Consider the following 16,385-nt stretch of genomic DNA (forward strand, 5'->3'; position numbering starts at 1 on the left):
CAGGCTGGTCTCAAACTCCTGGCCTCAAGAGATCCATCTGCCTTGGCCTCCCAAAGTGCTGGGATTACAGACGTGAGCCACCGTGCCCGGTTTGCTCACTGGTTCTGTTTATTTTCTGAGTATCATGACTCTATGCATACATTTCTCAATATGGAGCTGTGTGTGTGTGTGTGTGTGTGTGTGTGTATGAATGACTGAGGTAAAATTGCAGATCACTTGGAATTCAGTGGACCAATCTCAATAAATGGTCTTGGACAACTGGTTAAGGAAATGGAAGAGAATAGGTTTGGATCTTGTCCTGGGTGATGTTTCCCTAGAAGCAGAGCCTGACATGGGAATTCATGTTTAATTATTTTTGGGGGGAGTACTCTCAGGAATATGGGAATAATGGAGACAGCACAGGGCAGGGGAAAAAGTTAGCAAGAATATATTAATAGTCTCAGCTGAAGACTAGCTTTAGTCTAATTCTAAGGGGAAATTCTAGAGCACAAATTCTCTCTTTTTTTTTTTTTTTTGAGATAGAGTCTCACTCTGTTGCCCAGGCTGGAGTGCAGTGGCACGATTTCAGCTCACTGCAACCTCTCCCTCCTGGGTTCAAGTGATTCTCCTGCCTCAGCCTCCTGAGTAGATAGGACTACAGGTGTGCTTCACCACGCCTGGCTAATTTTTGTATTTTTAGTAGAGACAGGGTTTTACCACGTTAGCCAGGCTGGTCTCGAACTCCTGACCTCAATGATCTGCCTGTCTCGGCCTCCCAAAGTGCTGGCGTGAGCCACCGCGCGTGGTGGGCCTACAAATTATATAATTAGAAGTAGCCCTCTGCAGCAGGGGCTGGCCTTTTGAAACCTGCTACAGTTTTTGGCCTAGGTCTGCCCTCTCTGGGGAGTGGAACCCTTCTAGCAAGGTGGCTCCTGTTAGACCTAGGGCAATTCTTCAGAGAAGTGGGGCAGTAGAGTTACAAGCCCCACTCACAGCAGGTAGGGGAATGGGTCACTAGTCTGATGAAGGAGATGTGAGGAAGAGTGACCAGCTGTCCCCATTTGCTTGACTTCCCAGATTTTAGCACTAAAATTCCCATGTCGTGGGAAACCCTCCCAGGACACAAAAAATCCTGTTTTTCTGTGATGGGTGTGGAGGTTGGGATAAAAAGTACAAAACTCATATGACAGCCAAAAAAATAGGGGCTGAAAGCTATACTGCTTTTAGTGTTTAATGGATATAGCATAGATTATTCACCTTATGTAGTCACTGTTATTTTTTTCCTGCCCACTGATGTTGGCAACCATGATGTACAGTTCACAATAATTATAATCCATTGTTGCATCACTCTGTGAAACTGTGTAAAGTTACATTTCCTGATTCAGAAAGTGTTCCCTTTGCTGGGTGTGGTGGCTAATGCCTGTAATCCCAGGACTTTGGGAGTCCAAGGCAAACAAATGGATCACTTGAGGCCAGGAGTTTGAGACCAGCCTGGCCAACATAGCAAAACCCCATCCCTACTAAAAATACAAAAAAATTAGCCAGGTGTGGTGGTGCACACCTGTAGTTCCAGCTACTCGGGCGGCTGAGTCAGGAGAATCACTTGAATCTGGGAGGTGGAGGCTGCAGTAAGCCGAGATTATGCCACTGCACTCCAGCCTGGGTGACAGAGCAAGACTCCATATCAAAAAAAAAAAAAAAAAAAAAAGTGTTCCCTCTAGCTCTTAGGTAATTTGACTTGAAAACTGAAGTTTCAAATTGTCACCTTGATGTCTATTAAGATTTTCACAAAATCACAGAAACATAAAACAAAGGGTATCACATCTTGGCCAAATACAAACTAGGCTTGGCTCATTTATCTGGTTTTGATGTAAATGATAATTTTGACGAATTCTATTCAGTCTCTTAACTTCTCACCAAATGAAATGAAAGGATCTTATCTGCTAAACAATGCTAAAAGAGAGCTGTGATTTGCTTACCTGAGATATGGAGGCTTTGATAATGAAAGATTTTGGTCATTTCAATTTCCTCAAAATGTACAGAAGCACTTAATAAAATTTTTGACTTTATAGAAATGGAAGGAGATAGCTTCCTTAAACATGTGTCTATAAGGTGGCTATCACTGAAGCTGGCCACAGAAAAGATGTTAAAATATTGGCTTGCCATAAAATATCCGAGTGTGGAACAAAACAGCATGGTCTGCTTCAATTTGTAAATACATTGAAGATGAGAATGGAGAGAAGGTTTATAATGAAACAGAAATAAACCTGCTGGTTCTCTGAAACTGTCTGATAATCCTCGAAGAGGCCACAGGGAGCCTACAAGGATAAACTCACTGACTTGAGTTGTTCAATGTTATGTGTAGGTTGTGATAAAAACTCCAACAAAGAAAAATAGGCCAACTTTCTGGAAATAAGATTGTTTCAGAACTTTTAAAAAAGGTCTCCAGAAAAAGGCAAATTAAACAGAACTTTCTGGATTTCTTTACTACAGCTGTAAACTTACTTGAAATCTAACTTCAATTTTATAAGCTCAATTTTTTTGTTGTTGTTTTGCCGAAGAGTTAGAAGTGCATAAACCATTTTCTCTGGGGAAATGAGGTTTAACTGAGGATGACATCCAATGTGCTTCAGAGTGTTTAAAAATGATAGTCATTTCACATATGGAAAGCCTACATGGTTAATTTATAGATGCAAAGGACATGATTGATAGACAAACAGCAGGTTTACCTGAATATACAAAGTGGATGGACCTTTCAGAGAGCTGGAAACAAATTCCTACAAGTTTAAAAATGTGCTGTGATAGTAAATAAAATCCTAAGTATTTTGTGCTCCAACAATTTTGTTTACAGAATATTTAGCTTTACGTCATTACTTTGACAACAGAAGCAGTGTAATGTAGGCAGAGGAGCAAAGCTGCAAGTCAAAATTAGTTTTATGTTTGACTGTGTTCAGTTTTACTATCACACAGAAGAAAAGAAAAATGTCCTAAAGATCCCAAGTAGTTCAGAAAAGTATTAATGGAAAAGGAAACAGAAAGAATAAAAATATCTCGAGCTATCATGGGACAGAAAGAAATATGTCATTATTTTTTATTTAATAGAGGTAATATCTATTTCATTAGTTCTATTGTATATATTCTTTAAAAAATTCTTACACTTATTTATCTCAAGAATATAGGATGATATAGCCTACAAAATTCAAATATGCAATAGAGCTAAATTGCTATACCAGAGGAAAGAAAGAAACCTTATGAAATTGTTGTATTTTTCTCATACATATTATTTGCTTAATTAGTCCCTCTATTTATTACTACTAGTTGCTTTTTTTTTTTTTTTTTTTTTTTTTTTTTTGAGACAACATCTTGTTCTGCCACCCATGCTGAAGTGCAGTGGTGTGCTCAAACTCCTGGTCTCAAGTGATCCTCCCACCTCAGCCTCCTGAATAGCTGGGACTACAGGTGCAACTCACCATGCCCGACTAATTCTTTTGTGTGTTGAGATGGGGGTCTTGCTATGTTGCCCAGGCTGGTCTGGAATTCCTGGGTTCAAGTGATCCTCCTGCCTCAGCCTCCCAAAGTGCTGGGATTACAGGCATGAGCCACTGTTCCCAGCCTGCTATTTTATTTAATTGCATTTATGCAACAGAAAAGAAATACAACAGAATACATACTTCTAAGTAAATATCTATTTTTCATGTTTTTATGTTCAAGTAATTTATATGTTAGGTTGGCAAAAATTTAAAAAGCCAGACATTTCTAACTGTTAGCAAGTGAAGAGTATCTTATATACTGTTTATAGAGTACAAATTGGTACAATCACTTTATGAAATAATCCAGCAATGTCTAGTGTATTAGTTTTCTATTGTATAATAAATTACCATAAACATAGTATCTTAAGACACATTTATTATCTCAAAGTTTCTGTAGACCAGGAGTCTAGGCACAGTTTATCTGTATTCTTTGCTCGGGGTCTCACAAAACTGCTATCAAGGTGTAAGTCAGGCTGTCTTCTCCTCTGGAGGTGACCTCTCAGCTTGTTGGCAGAATTCATTTCCTTGTGGTTGTATGACTGAGGGCCCTGGCTTCTTAGTGGTTGTCAGCTGGAGGCTGCACTCAAGTTCTAGAAGCCATCTGCAGTTCCCTGCCATTTAGTTTTCTCCATAGGCGGTTCACAACATGACAGCTTGCTTCTTCAAGACCAGTGAATCTCTAGCTCCAGTCTGGAAAGACAGTCTTATATAATGAAACGGAATCATGGGAGTGACATTCTATCAACTTTGCCATATTCTGTTGGCTAGAAGTAAGTCAAAGGTCCCACCTACACTCAAGGGGTGGAGATTATATAGGCAACACCAGGGACCAGAGATTATGGGGGCCATCTTAGATTTCTGCCTAATACATATAGTAAGCTTAAAGATGCAATGTCCTAGGATCTAGCAGTTTCCCTATACACAGTAGAGATGTACAAGAATGTTCACAGCAGCATTGTTTGTGATAGTAAAAAATACTGTTCTATACTTTCAAATTTCTCAAAATATAAAATGATATTGTCAGAGAGACAGTAGCTTATAAAACACCATGTACGGTATGATAACATTTTTGTAAAAGTAACACACATAGGAATTCAACTTCCAGCAATGGCCTACTGTTGTTTTCAATCAACCTTTCCACTACAGAGAACAACTGAACAAAATATAAAAACGTTAATGTACTGAAGAGCTACCAAGGAAGTGAGAATTTGTGAGTGCAAGATCTGGAAGAAAAAGGAAGCCACCAGAGGTGAGCCTGATATTTGCCATCATTTTTCCAAAGCTAAGGTGATTGCTGACTCTGAAAGCAGTGGCTGAAAAAGAGAGCAGAGCTTATGGCTGTCTCATGGGGCTTAGAAGGCCCACCAAAGAGAAGAGCCCCTAGTAAATACCCCAGACTTTTGGATGGGACCATCAAGGACTAGCTAGGAATAAGAAAGAACCGGAAATAAATTAGCTTTCCCAAAGACTGAAGAACGGCTCTGAATAATCAGTCTTAGTTCCTTATTGGAATAAGGTGATCTGTCTTCAGTCTAGCTGTGGTCAGGCAAACTTGCCCTTAAGTCTCTCCTGTTGAACACACCTTCCCTTTCCCCAGCCCCCTTGCTCAAACTCAACTCTGATCTTAGTAAACACAACATCAGCGGGAGAATGCTGATGCAGCAGAGAGAAGTCCAGGACAAATGAACATTGCATAACCTAGGATTCAGGTAGAGTGGTCCTCTCTCCTCTCCTCTTCACTGGGACATTTATAAATGTATTAATCTACCTCATCTCTTTCACCTTGCTTCTTGGCATGTGTTTTAAATCTATCTACTATTCCGTGACCCCTGCTAGGCTGGCTTCAGTTTTTCTTCTTTTGAAGCCACTACTCCATTTGCTCCCCCAAAGAATTCCATCCAATTTAACATTAACAATCATTTGCTCCAAGTTTTCGTTTGAGAGCACTTGAGAGTAAAACGAGTATGTGTTTCATGTAGTTTCATTATTATTATTTATTATTATTATTGTTATCATTATTTTTGAGGCAGGGTCTCACTCCGGTTGCCCAGGCTGGAGTGTAGTGGCGCGATCTCGGCTCACTGCAGTCTCATCGTCAACCCCGGGCTCAGGTGATTCTCCCACCTCAGCCTCCCGAGTAGCTGGGACTTCAGGCGCCCGTCACCACCCCCTGCTAATTTTTGTATTTTTAGTAGAGACGGGGTTTCGTCATGTTGCCCAGGCTAGTCTCAAACTCCTGGCCTCAAGTGATCTACCCGCCTCGGCCTCCCAAGGTGCTGGGAATACAGGTGTGAGCCACCGCGCCCGGCCCTTAATTATTTTTGATACTACTCATACATTATCAAGCAAAGGGGATGGGAGATAACTAAAAAAGGAATGTCCAGAAGCTTCCTGCATTCATGCTGCATGTGAGCCCTTTAGACACGAGGCGCTGACCTACTAATTTTGTAGTACTCCCTCAGCCTTCAATCATTCCGTCATTCATTCCATCAACGCGTATTAGGTACCTACTATGTTAGAAGCTATACAGAGGTAAGCATCGATCCGCTCTGGAAGAGCTTAGCAAAGACAGGTTTGTACATATAACGTTCTCCAACCTTTGCCATGGTCTGCAAACCTCCTTAGCGAGACCCCCTCGTCGACCCCCGACTCTTCACAGGCTGGGCGCTAACCGTTAGGAATGTCCGGCGAGAGAGCGTTACAAGACTACGCCTCCCGGCAGCCTCTGCGGCAAGCGCCGGAGGGGCGCGCGTAGGCGCTCGGGCCGGCCCCCGCACGCAGCCGCACTGCGAACGCCGGCTAAGCTGAGTCTTGGTGCTCCGTGCGAGGCGGCGGAGAGCGAGGCCTGGTGAGCACCGCCGAGGCGCGGGCCAGCTCTTCGAGGTTGTGCGCAGGAGCGGCACGGCGGGCGGGCGGGCGAACGAAAGGCTCACTTCAGCGGTGGCACCGGGATCGGTTGCCTTGAGCCTGGTGAGTGCTGGGGCCTTGGGGCCCCGGCCCCTCCCCCTCCCGCCGGTAGATCCGGGCAGTCCCGGAGGGACTCAGGAGAGGCCCTGGGGCGAGGGCGGGCGCCGGCAGGGCCTGGAGCCGGGGTTCCTGGGCCCGGACGCTCGCTCCGTGTTCGTGCGTCACGGGCCTGGCTGTCCTAACGGCCGCGCGGCCGGCGGAGGAGAGGGTGGGGGTGGGGAGCCCTGGTGTGATCGCCATCGGGAACGCCGGTCGAGGCGAGGCGGGGCGAGGCGGCGTGGCGCGGCGGCGGGGCTGTAAGCGGCGCCGGGGACTGCGGGGCGCCGAGGCAGCGGGCGGAGAGGAGGCGAGCGCGGAGCCTGCGCCGCGGCCGGGCGGCTGGCGGGAGGCGGGGGTGGGCCGCGCAGAGCGCTATGACAGAGGCAGGAAGGAGCAGGGGTGGCGTGTAAAAATTCTAACCCTGGCAAGAAGGGACCGTCTTGGGAATTCACAAGTTACAGACTGGGTCGGAGCCGGCGGCCCGGAGGGAGGCGGAGGAAGCGGGGGCTGGAGACGGCCGGCTGCAGTTTACCGATGTCATAACAACATGGGCCTGGAGCGGCTGATCGGGGGTGTGGTAATTATAGGAATGACAGAACTTGGTCTGCACACCGCGTGTGCGATGCGAGGGAAACAGCGAGGTATCAGATTAAGCTCAAAACGGGAGGAGAAAACTGAAGGATGACTGGAGTCAAGGCAGTCGTCATGAAGTGATGTTTTAGGATTGGGTCGTGTTCCACTTTTAAATGAAAGCGTTCAAAATATTTGATTTTTAAGATTTCAACTCAGAACAAACGATTGCCGAGTTTTGGTTTGTATTTTAAAGAGATGGGGTCTCGCTATATTGCCCAGGCTGTATTCCAACTCCTGAGCTCAAACTGTTCTCCTGCCTCAGCCTTCCAAGTAGCTGGGACTAGTCTTGGGCAACCACACCCAGCTCTGCAGAGTATTTTTTTTTTTCTGAAACATACTGTCAAGTAATATTAACTTGAATTTCACCCTTTTTTTCTTAAATAAACGGTTGCTTAAAAATCTCTATTAGTAGATGAAGTGATTTCCCCCCTCCTGTTTTGTTTTTTTTTTTCTTAAGAGATGGAGTCTTACTTTGTTTCCCGAGCTGATCTGGAACTCCTGGCCTCAAGGCATCCTCCCCACTAGCTGGAACTACAGGCGGATGCCACCAGCAAGGCTCATTCTCGACATTGTTTTTTTCTTAACTAGCTTTTGCATTTGTAATATTTTGAAAGCAGTACACAAGTTATTTTTCCCTCCTTTTTAAAGATCAAAGAGATGAAAATTTAATTTTTCAAAGTAAAGTAAGAGTTCTGTTGTATTTTTACTGAAATAATATATTCTTGGAAGACACTTTTATGGATAGATGAGACGTAAGAGAAAGTAAAGGAATTAACATTTATTGAGTTATTTTTCAGGTATTGTGTTAAATGCTTTACATATATTAAAAACATTTGAATCTGAAATATCTGTTAATTTTTCTATTTTACAGATGAAAGCATTGACAATCAAATGTTAAGTAACTTACCTAAGGTCTTCCAGTTCTTGTTGAGAACAACCTTAGAACCCAAAGTTACTGCCATTTAAATTATTTCTCTCCTTTCATACTTTTTTCGTTGTTTTCTTTATTTAATCCGTTCAATCAGTGAATACTTATAGAGTGATCTTCTAGACTTGGGGGGATGTAGTCGCGATCAAAACTCACTGTCCCTGTTCTCATGGAATTTATAGTGTAGCAGGGAAAGCTAATACTACAAATATTGACTGCATAACATTTTATCAGTTATTATAGTTGAGTAGCAACTGTAAAACACTTTACTAAATAGTAAAGGCAGTTCAAATGGAAGCAGACAACATAAGTCTTGAGGAGTTTACAGTCCTGTAGGGCAACAAAACATACATTTATGAAACCTAGAATAAACTAAATTAGAAAGGTATCACCTGAAATCACTATACTTGCATTATGGCATTTTTTATTTTATTTATTTGTTTATTTTTGGATACTTGCTCTGTTGCCCAGGCTGGAGTGCAGTGACGCGATCTCGGCTTACTGCAAACTCCGCCTCCCTGGTTCAAGCAGTTCTCCTGCCTGAGACTGCCTGAGTAGCTGGGACTAACAGGGGCATGCGGCCACACTCGGCTAATTTTTTGTATTTTAGTAGAGACGGGGTTTCACCGTCTTGCCCAGGCTCGAACTCCTGAGCTCACGCAATCTGCCCTCCTCGGCCTCCCGAAGTTCTAGGATTACAGGCATGAGCCACCGCGCCCAGCCGCATTATGTTACTTTATAAGGTGGTTCTCTTAGAAGTTTCTTCACAGAACTATGATTTAATATACATCTTCTCTAGAGCTGATACTTACCAAAAGGGGCCATTAAAAACATCTTTTCTTCATTAATATCTAATGAAGAAATTTCTAATTTGTTTATTGGTTCCTATAAAATACAGACCTTAGAGATAAATTCTTCCTAAGACCCCAGTATTAAGCTTTTTTTTTTTAAACTAATGACTGGTTTTATTAGATTATTTCTGTTTTGTAAGCCATCCTGTTTCTCTGTACTTTGACTGTCAAGAGGCTCAGAGTTGTGTTCAATTTTTATAATTTTCTTTAGTCTCAACTATGTGAAGAATTATTTTATACGTAACCTGGAATTGCTGTCAGTTGTTTCCTGCATTATTTTCTTTATTCTCTGTTGCTCTCGATGGTCCTTTTCCCTTTTCCCTTTACATTTGAGAATAGGATTATATCTTATTCTTTCCATCTTCAGTGTTTTAGCACAGTGTTTGTTGAATTAATGATAAAATAGAGTTTTAATGATTTATGATGTCTGTGCTTTTAAGTCTGCCAGATTGTTTTTAGATGTATGAATACTGTGTGTAAAATCAATTAAGACCTTTGATTGGTCTTGCAAGTAAAGATGACTGACCTAGTGATAAAGATAACTCCTTGTTTTGTTTTAAGGTGTCTTTGTACTTTGCGTGGTGTTATGAATTTAGCCATAATAGGGAAGAAAACATTGGAAATGGTAAACAGTTAAATTAGCTGATTTGGGCTGATTTCTCTCTTTTGCTGCAGTAAGCAGGAGATGGCCTGAGGCCAACTGAGGGCCAGATAGGGCCTGCATTAGAAAATTTTGAGGTTGTACATTGGAAGAGTAGGGATGAAGACTGTGGGAATGTACGTTTCTTTCTTTCTTTCTTTTTTTAAAGATGTTACAAACCTACGAAACAACATGAAACAATGGTTCTGTCCAAGTGCTGTAGACTAATTGGGACAGTTCTTGAAAGCAGGCAGTAATCCAGAATGTGGATAATGGGATAATCTCCTTCATATAACAAGAATAATGCTGCCCTTCATATACAAAGATAAGTCTGCTTACTCATCATGATTGTTTTTCCAGCGTGAGGAGGGATATGTGCTGAGTTGTCCATGAGTGCCTATATACTCCGTGAGCAACAAGGCAGCTTGGGGTCAGAATAGGCAGCTTGGGGTCAGCTAGGGAACAGAAGGATTCGCGGAAAGTACTAACATCTATTGATGGGTCAGGTTCTGCATCAGGTACTTTCACTTACTTGTTCTTGCAAAACCATTTTGAGGAGGTGATTACGTGTGCAAGGTGATTGGGTAACTTGCCTTACTTAAAGTAGTGGAGTTGGGATTCAAATAGGGCTGTTTGTACTGTGTTCACATTGATTGTTAAAGATTGGTTTTAGCCGTTGAGTCTCTTTGGCAGAACAAACTAGATGTAGTTTAACACCATGAAACAATACTGAAGATCTAATATAACCGTTGTGAGATTGTTCAAGTTCCTTGTTTTATCAACATTAAAAAAATAAAATTTTAAAATTAGAATACCTGAAAAGCAGCTGTTCTCTGTCCCAGCCTCTGCACTTGAAAAGCTACCATTTTCTTTCTTCTAGCTGTTTCCTCTTGTGTTTGCTTTCATATATATAAATACAGTGACTTGCTTTTATTGCTGTTTCATGATATAGCAATTATAGATATTATTGGCTTTCTTCTAAGCAAGATGTTCCTTAGTGTTTCACGTATATATTCACGTCACCTGCCATAGGCACACACTGTCTCTACCATCCTCCAAATATAGTTATCACAGGTGTCTACAATATTTAGTGTTTACAATATTGTAACTCTATAAATGTATGTAGAGTACTGTGATATCATTTCTTCTCTTAATACATTTTTGTTTTTCTACAAGTTAGTATTTTTTGTTGTTTGCTTCATTTCCTGAGACAGCTAACCTGGAACCTCTTAATGCAATAAGGACTGGTTACTTTCTAGGCCTATTTCATAGTTGTTATCCAGGGACTTCTCTTTTCATCATCCTTAAACTTCTTTGCCCTCTCTTGTACTGGTTCCCCTGTTTACTGTTTCCTGTATTTTCTTTCTTGGTTTACTTATTTCCTTGGAGTACATTTTTTAGTAGCTTTCTGAGAAAGGATACATGGAAAACAAAAACTTCCTGACATCTTACATGACTGAAAAAAATCTTTATTCTGCCTTTGCATTTGATCAATAATTTGTCTGGGTTTAAAATTCTGAGTTGAAAGTAACTTTTACTTCAAGTTTGCAACTCATAGTTCTATTGTTTTCTTTCTTCCAGGGTTACTGTTGAAATCCAAAGCCAATCTGATTCTTCATTTGTATGTGATCTTTCCTTACCCCCAATCTCTAGAAGCTTTTAGGATATTTTTAACCCTCGAAATTCCATGATGATGTGTCTAGGTATGGGAATTTTTTTGTTTAAGGGCATTCCATCTACCTTTATAAGCTGGGAGTTCATGTCCTTTAGTTCTCGAAAGTTTTTGTTATTATTTGGATGTTAGGTAAAAAGAATTTTAGAATGAATTATGCTTCGCAGTTCTTGTCACACATCAGATCATACAAGGTCCTTTAAATTTTTATCTTAAATATCTGAGCCCTACTTCTGTTACCTCTTCGTATAACATTGTTTTTGGTACATTCCTTGATTATATATGAAACATTGTAAAATATGTAGTGGAGCTGTGTATGTTTAGGTATTGTGTTATAGACCTTGCAAAGGTCTTCTTTTTTATTCAACATTGATTTGGGGATCTTTCTGTTTTGTTGTATGTACGTATAGTTGTATCTAATGTAGAATTCTGTAGTGCAGATCTACCACATTTTACTTTTCATTCCCTAGGAATTGACCCGTGAGTTGCCTTACTGCTGTTTCAAATACCCTGTGTTTTATATACTTTTACTTGTACATCATTATGGACCTGTGTAGAAGTTCTCTAGGATATATACCCAATATTGTGATTCCTTGGGCATAGAATGGGAGAATTAGTTTATGTGCCTACCTGAGTGCTTGAGAGTTCTTTTTTGCCCACATCTTTGCCTTTACTTGGTTTTATGCAACTTTTCTTTTTTTTTTTTGGATAGTCTTGCTTAGTCGCCCAAGTGAGTGCAGTGGCGTGATCTTGGCTCACCGCAACCTCCGCCTCCTGGGCTCAAGTCATTGTCCTGACTCAGCCTCATGAGTAGCTGGGATTACAGGGGCCCGCCACCACGCCTGGCTAATTTTTGTATTTTTAGTAGAGATGGGGTTTCACCATGTTGGCCAGGCTGGTCTTGAACTCCTGACCTCAAGTGATCCGCCCTCCTAGGCTTCCCAAAGTCCTGGGATTACAGGCGTGAGCTACCGCGTCTGGCCTCTCATTCTTACTTTATAGTATATTTGTGGTGTTTCATAGATGCTGTACTCTTTCTGGGGATATTAATGGTAGTTTTAAAAATTTTATTACCATTGTTGTCTTTTCTTTGTTGAGGCTTTCCCCCGATGTCTGGCAGTCTTGTGGCTGTCCATTCATATTTAAGAATGAAGTGCCAAAAACTGAATTGGAAGCTCTATAAGTGTGGCTTGTTGAAGGGTGGAGAGAGTAGCTGGTGGCCATTTTTTTTTTGTGGTAGGTGGAGGGCATATACTCATAGGTTTGTTTCTCTTGGGCTAGTCAGTTTCCCTGAGAGTCTCCAGTCTCTTGCCAGGAGAATCTATATCTGGCTGCCATGTTTTGATAACTCATTTTAGAAAAGGAGCTGGAGTTTTTACTGTTGTGCTCATGTAATTCTGTTTTCAATAAGGCACCTCACCCCCACCCTCACCTGCATTGGAGCACCCATTTGAAGGGATTACTGAAGGATGGTTGTCTGGTTGTGAAGAGTGGAGGAGGAAATCTGGGCATGTGATGGCTGTTTTGTAGACTTTTAACAAACCTTCTGATTTTGAGCCTAACTCCTCACTACCTTAAGGAGGGATAGTACCTGGATGATCTGTCTGAAGCCTCCTGTTTGTGAGTAGGTAGTATGAATCAGCTTGTTTCTTATTGACTTCTTCGTTTGCAGGTTAGGCTTCAGAGTTTTCCACTTTGCTAGTGACATATAATTTGTCTATTTTATGGCTTCTTTTAGGTTTTGACACCATCTCTGATTCTCTTCCTTACCTATTTATACCGTGGTTCTGGTTCATTTATTTGAAAAAAATGTTTCTTTATAATTTTAGTGTTCTACCATGTCCACCATTTTATTTCTTTACATAAACTCTTTGCTTTCTGATCTGTTCATTTTTTCACAGCATTTGAATGACCACTGTGTGCCTATTGAAGATTAAAATTGAATTTCTGGCTTTGAGTTAATATGGTTTGGGAAGAAAAGTGCATTCTATATGTGCTAATTCCTAATTTGAAATTTGAAAACCCTCGTAAGTGTTCTTAAAACAGATATATTAAATGGTTATTAAATTCATTAATGGATATGACTTGAATGAAGGCAAGTTTTTGCAATTAAAACATTTTTTACTACTGAGGGAACAAACCCTTTATGTCATCTTCTGGAAAGATTTGTCTTTTTTTTTTTTAACCCCCCAAAAAAATCATTCAACTTTTAGATAAGAGATAATTTTTCTCCTTCATAAAGACCATAAAGATCAGAACTTCTGATGAAATAACAGCATACTCAGTTGAAAAAATACTAGTGAAAAGTATAGAAATTCAATGTTTTAGGTAGGTTGATAAGCTTTATCATAGTAAACATATGCTTTCAGCTCTACTTTTTTGAAAGTTTTTTCTTCTATAATTAGTATATTGCTTATCATAGAAAATTTGGAAGATAAAATAATATATTTCCTTATTCAAATTTTATATGCAGATATGTTTTCTTTTTTTTTTTTTTTTTTTTTTTTTTTTTGAGATGGAGTCTTGCTATGTTGCCCAGGCTGGAGTGCAATGGTGCAGTCTCAGCTCACTGCAACCTTTGCCTCCTGGGTTCAAGTGATTCTCCTGCCTCAACCTCCCGAGTAGCTGGGATTGCAAGCGCCCGCCACCACGCCCAGCTAATTTTTGTAGTTTTAATAGAAATGGGGTATCCCCATGTTGGCCAGGCTGGTCTCGAACTCCTGACCTCAGGTGATACGCCCGTCTTGGCCTCCCAAAGTGCTGGGATTACAGGTGTGAACCACTGCGCCCAGCTATATTCTGATTTCTTAAGTTACGAAATATTTTTCGAAAGTATAGAGAATAGTGTAGGTTGGGTTTTTGTTCCCAGCATTCAGATTTTTCATGTTAGTGTTCTGTTTTTTCAGTATATTGTGAACATTTCTTTTAACCAAGCCCTCATATTGGAACTTTTAGGTTTTTTACAATTTTTCACTAGAATAATCACACTGCAGTGAACAGTCTTACACATATTACTAGTTTTATTTCCTTTATGTACATTCCAAAAGTGGAATTGTTGAATTCAGGGTTTGAGTTCTCCAGATCCTTGACAGATATTTTCCTTTAAGTGTTTTGATATTGAGAATGTCTTTGGAGAACTTCCCAGCTTGGGAACCTATAGATACTGGGAGTTGGGGGTCAGAATTTGGGGCAAAGGTTATGATAAACCTCTCAAAGGAAAACATTTGAAACTGGGCTATGAAAGAAAATATGTATTGCCATTGGATTATTGGTTAGAGCTATAAGATGAGGCCAGAGATGAACACCTATGAATCATATGTCTGCCACATTGACTTCTCACAGGAAAGGCTTTATTGAAGGGTTTTTCAAACTTTGCTTTCATTGAACACTGAAATGCTGTTAATAAAAATAAAGCTACTCCTTAATTATCTTATAGGAAAAGAATGGGTAGGATATTTCAAATTTTAATTTTCTTCTCTAATTTCTATTAAAATACTTTAAATGGACCTACTATCGTTTGACTAGAAGCAGTTAATGTGAATAATTTATATTTTCAAATGAACTGAACACTTTATACTTATACTCCACTTGTATAAATTCGTAACTTTTTTGTAGTCATACTTCCTTGTAGTTTTAGTTTTTAATAGTAAATGCATATCATATACTTTCTAATAAAATTATGTCTGATTTATATGGTGGAATTAAGTATATTAGCATTTCAAGTTGTTCCACAAGAGTATTATGGATTTTAAATATTCAGAACATTTAGAATGTGTTTGAGATTTACTGATTAGGTGGGCTGACCCAGTGCACTGAATATATAACATCTTGAATATAATAAAAATATAAAAAGATCTACACTCATTGTTTTGGGTTTAGATTGGTGGAGAATGGTATTGAATGAATCCAGACAAAAGGATCTTGCAGGACCAAGAAGTTTAGACTTGATCTAAGAAGTCGTTAAAAACACTGTAGTTCCTTATCCATTGAAGTGATACAGTGAAAAGGGTATTGAGATTAATCTGAGGGCTGTGTAGGATGAATTGAGGAGCAAAGAGTCTGAGGTTAAGAATGCTGGTTTAGAGCTGTTGTAGTTATCTAGGTGTCGGTTGACACAGACTTGAGCCAGGCTGGTGGCAGTGGGAATAGATAGGATCAGATAAAATCAAAGCCTTTGGATTGAATAAGCAAAATTTGATAATTGAGTAAGTGGACATGAAGGAGAAAGTGGGGGGATCTCTCTTTGAATGAGTGTGTTTCTATTTCACCATCAGTATTGCATCTTGTTTTTAAGTTTATTGCTTATTTGGCTTTATTTATCTAGAAAACAAGAGGAAGTTTAGGTATAATGGCTTTCATTTTGAAGGCTTCTGATTCCTGAGAGGGTACTTTGAAAAGTAACTTACAATTTTTAATTAGTAGCTTAAGTGATAACACCTAAAAATATTTGCTTAGGATAAACTAATTTTCTCGTACAATTACTTTGTTATTCCTCTTATTACAGACATAGAGATTTATTTCCTTTCTTTCCTATCAAAGCTATCTTCAGTCCAACTTCAGCCTTCATTTTCAACTGTATTTTACATTGTTTTAAAATAAAACTTTTGCTCTACTATAGTGATTTTCAACTGCAGATGCATATCAGAATTCGCTTGGTTTTTTTTTTTTTGAGGCATGCAGTGGTACAATCCTGGCTCACTGCAACTTCTGCCTCCCGGGTTCAAGCCATACTTGTGCCTCATCCTCCCAAGTAGCTGGAATCACAGGTGCATGCCACCACGCTGGCTAATTTTTGTATTTTTGGTAGAGGCGGGGTTTCACCGTGTTGGCCAGGCTGGTCTTGAACTCCTGACCTCAAGTGATCCACCCGCCCCTTGGCCTCCCAAAGTGATGGAATTACTGGTGTGAGCCACTGTGCCTGGCCCACTTGGGGATCTTAAAAGGAAGAAAAACCCAGAGGTGTCTGTCTGCTTCAGACACATTAATTAGACTCTTTAGAGGGACATTTGAGGCTTGTGTTTAAAAAAAAAAGATCTCTCCCAACAGAACAAATGTAATCCCCTCTCCATCCTAAGAGGGGACAACCAATCTCATTTATGGATACTGATGAGGAGATATTTATGTTTTAAAAATTCTCTCTCTCTCT

The 16,385-nt window shown here is 40.3% G+C and overlaps 1 protein-coding gene across 2 annotated transcripts in view; it reads left to right on the forward strand.

Annotated features, from left to right (window-relative positions):
• The first annotated feature begins 6,235 nt into the window (after positions 1-6,235).
• The window catches only part of KPNA1 (karyopherin subunit alpha 1), a 90,654-nt gene continuing 80,504 nt past the window's right edge, over positions 6,236-16,385 (forward strand). The window contains exon 1 of one of the 2 annotated variants that reach the window (XM_009238466.4): positions 6,236-6,357. The gene's annotated coding sequence lies outside the window, so the exon portion shown is untranslated. 2 annotated transcript variants of the gene reach the window in all.

Source organism: Pongo abelii, chromosome 2 (genome assembly GCF_028885655.2).
Source record: "Pongo abelii isolate AG06213 chromosome 2, NHGRI_mPonAbe1-v2.0_pri, whole genome shotgun sequence".
Taxonomy (NCBI): Eukaryota; Metazoa; Chordata; class Mammalia; order Primates; family Hominidae; genus Pongo; species Pongo abelii.